This window comes from Malurus melanocephalus, unplaced genomic scaffold, assembly GCF_030028575.1.
Source record: "Malurus melanocephalus ecotype Western Australia unplaced genomic scaffold, MMel_1.1 scaffold_126, whole genome shotgun sequence".
Taxonomy (NCBI): Eukaryota; Metazoa; Chordata; class Aves; order Passeriformes; family Maluridae; genus Malurus; species Malurus melanocephalus.
In genome coordinates this window covers 986,444-990,474 of record NW_026623358.1, presented here as the reverse complement: position 1 = coordinate 990,474, position 4,031 = coordinate 986,444, and positions in this window count along the sequence as shown.

Genomic DNA, 4,031 nt, shown 5'->3' with positions numbered 1-4,031 from the left:
GGAAGATGAAATTGGTTTTTCCTGCTTCTCAGGAAAACAAAAGAGGGCTGATTACAGCAAATTGTGTTTCATCAGACCAGCTATGCTGCCTCGTGGGATGATCTTTGGCTCTTCCACTGGGAAGAGCCAGGGGATCCACAGTGGCTGAGAGGGGCAGCCTGCACCTGATAGCAGAAATAAGTGAATGTGTGGGGGCCAAGCTTTGAAGGTGGTGAGCCAAAATACCTTGGAGCAGGGGTATTCAAAATTCAAGCCTGTGACTGAAAGTGAGAGGAATGGAAACAGGGAAGCAGGAATCTGGTTTTTCAAGCGGGAAGGGGAATGAGGAATGGAGAAGCAATTTGGGGAAGGCACAGCATTCTCCATCACCCTCTGAACAGTCCACATGAATTCCTCCCACCAGTCATCCCACCAACACTTTCCCCAAAAATGAATTTTTCGCCTTACCACTACACTGTGCATTTTAATCTACGTGGTTTCCCACAGAGAGCACAAAACTAGAAGGAGTTGTTACACAAAAATGTAAGATTCATGTTAACAATCCCCTGCTCTGTATCCAACCTGTTCTCCTACATCAAAACTTAGGACTGTTCTCTGCTCCTGGAGTTCGCCCTCAGTAATCAAAGTGGACTAATTGATAATGACAGATAATTTTATAGCTACTCTGAGTAACTTTGATCGTAGTTTATGGCTTGTTTTTGTTTGTTTTTTTCTTTTTTTACAAACAAAATAATTTTCCTTAGCTTGCTCTCACCTAAATTTGCTCTTTCAAAGCAAAGCATTCTCCAAGTGCCCTACTGTACAAGCTTGGTGGCAGACATTTTATCAGAAGTAGCACATTTTAAGCACATACTGTCATTCTAAAGAAATCTTCAAGTTTTACTTTCAAGAATCAAAATTTGAAACTATTGTTCTTGCCACACAGTGGGAAAACACTTTGAATTAATGAAATACTAACCAAAGAATATGTCATGAATATCAAACACTTAAAACACTCTAATAGTGTCAGGAGGACTGCCTGAAGAGACTCGTCTGCCTGTGAATGATGCAACAAATAGTGTCATATATGCCAGGATTTGGTTTGGAGCACATGGTGGACTGTGCTCAGACCCTCACACATTCTGTCCAAGGTCACATCAAAAGCTATCCTTCATCATCATCAGAAAGAAAAAGAGATATAAGCAGATTCACTGAAATTTTAGGCAGAGCAGTATATTATAGAGCAAAAGTTAGTGGTCCTCAATTAATCTTCGTGAGCCCTCTGATTTAAGATTTAGTGGTTTTGTCTACATAGCATGACAAAAAAAACCTGCAAGRGCAATATGCCCCATAACTGATCCTCCCTGTATTCTTTTTAGGGAGATGCTCAATACATTGCCTAGACATCCTCCCTGAGGTAAGGAATAAACTAGGATCAAACCCAGATATATATTTGTGTGCTTCCCTCTGCCTAATTACTGATCAAGGCCCTCATGTCCTGTGCCTGAACAGCACTGGGCTCCCTGYCCTAAAAGAGTGTTCAAACCAGTCCTGTTGCTGCACCATGAGTTCCCTGCCCAGGCAAAGAGCTGGAACTGGGTGGTCTTTAAGATCCCTTCCAATCCAAACCATTTTGTGATTCTGTGATCTACTTATCTTTCAGAGAAAGCCTAATCTGGGTTTCTGGACCTTACTTGTTTGTATGGAAATGMTTGCAATATCCATGCATTCAGCATGAGCAGGAAAAGCTCGAAATGATCCTGTGGCCTTTCAGGATGCTTAAACCAGAGCTGGTCTAAATTCTGTGACATTTTTTCTCTAAGGTAACTTGTGACTCTGTTGACTTCCTCCCACTGGTTATCTGATTCTAGAGATGGACCAAAAGGCTCTTCTGGAGAAGTATCAGGGACTGAAACACCCACRAAGAGGTTATTTGTTCATGTGTCCATGAAGAGAATTAAAGAAGGGAAAATGAATCTTACTTTACACATAATCTGAAATGCAAGAAATTAYTTCTTGTCACCAAGGTTCATAGGCTGAGTGAGGGATGCTGCCTTGGCTCGCTGGGCACCAGTCTGTCCTTCCTTCACAAGCTTCATGTGASTGAGGCAGGCACTCATATGATGGCCTGGTGCAGGGATTTGGTCACAGGGGGTAGGTGACTGCGAATCACCCACACCCCCACCCCCTCTTTGCCCCAGGCCACAAGGAGACAAATCAGCTTCCACTTAACTTCACCTCCCTCGAGTAATAGCTTGTTTCTCTCTGAAGAGATGAACTCATTTGCCAGTACAGCATCTCTAAATGGCTCAGGCAGGACACTTCAGCAAGACTTTACTTTGCCTTACATCACTCTAGGATGGCTTTCCAAAAATAAGACACCCTTGTGTAACGATGGCACTGATTATACCCTGCTTTCTGATTCAAAGCAGTACAGAAAATATTCTTTTTCTAAGCTACAAACGAACAACTTCAGAAAGAAACTGCTTCAGAAATTTTGATTTTCAGAGGGGCTTTCTCCTTCCTCTAGAATTAACAGTTGAACACTGATAGACTTAAGTAGCAAATTATGCTCTTTCTGCATTAATTAAACAGCAAATTAAAAGTGGCATAGAGCTAGAACCCCTGCTATGCCCTGCCCAGGCCCCACAAAAAAACATCCCTCTTAACACAAGGTGTCTTGATCTGGGGTGAGAGAGGAGGAGGAGGAGGTTTTTGCAATCATTTAAGCCCCCATGCAAGTACTCAACTCACTTTTCAGCCCGGATAGGGACGTGGCCCACTTCAACAGAGATGAGAAAAGGGCTCCCTKTTTTTGCCTTTCGTGAGACAGACATTCTTCAATTTATTTTATGGCTACAGATGACATAGCTGTCTAGAGGCACTCTGGTGAGGAGAAGTGAGGAGAAGAGCCAGTGTGGGGGTGGAGAGCTGCATCTCTGCCCCTCCATTTGATGTGGTCTCTTTTAAAGGTCACCCACTGGGACCTGACATCAATCAAACTATTTTTGTAAAAATGAAGATTTATGTAACACATTTGTGCTATAGCTCTTGGTTCTTTTTTCTTAAATTACTTAAAGCAATATAATAACTTTCACAGGCATACCACAGAAGACTGCCAACATTTCAAACATTTCCTTGATGTAGGATGATCACAATTGAAAGGAATGTGAATTTTATCCAGCCGTCAGTTAGRTTTTGTTTTCCTTAATCCCTGAGACTAAATCACTGGATAGTTTTCAGCCTCCAAACTAAATCTTAATTGAGACTAGCTGTCATTTAGGTCAAAACACCAGGGTACATTTGAGGAAAGACTGAAACAGTCCCTGGGACGGGGTCCCTCTGCACTCCTCGTTAGTGTGAGCCTGTTGTGTAAGAGAGCTCTCCCACACTTAGGAAAAAAACAGTCACAGTTTCTTGTCAACATTAAAGTTCCTTYATTTGAAGAGTTTTCCTGCTCAAACCTGTGAGCAGTGCAAGCCAGCCAGAATTCCCAAAGACTGGAAATACAGCTGGTGGTTTGTGTCCCAGGGGGATGCCATTTTGCTTCATGCTGCACACACACGAGTGATTTTTTTTTTCCTTCCACATGAGAATTCAGCTTGTCTCAAACTGTAAAAAAAAATTCACTGTCAAACTGTACTAAACCAAATCCTTCCATACCCCAACAAATCTTCCTAGCAGCAGGGTTCCATCTGGGTCTCTGCAGAGGTGTTGAAGAAAATAAGTGGTTCAGTGGTGATACTGAAATTAGTGGACAAGCTCCTGACATGGAGGAGRTAATTAGGGATATTGCTATTTCTACTGCAATAACTTGGAACACCTCCRAGCACTCTGGCATCCAAAAGGCCACATTTTTCCACAAAGTCTGTTAGGTCCCATTTCATCAGGAGCAGAGGGCAGTTTCTGTTCTCTTTGCCAGGATCATCACAGATGCAAGGAGATGGGAGTGGAAACATCAAKTACAACCCACTGTTCACCTCCCTAGCAGCAACAAATCCATGCCAACACCAGTGGAGGAAAAAAGTCCTGCCAAAGGTGGAATGAGAGAG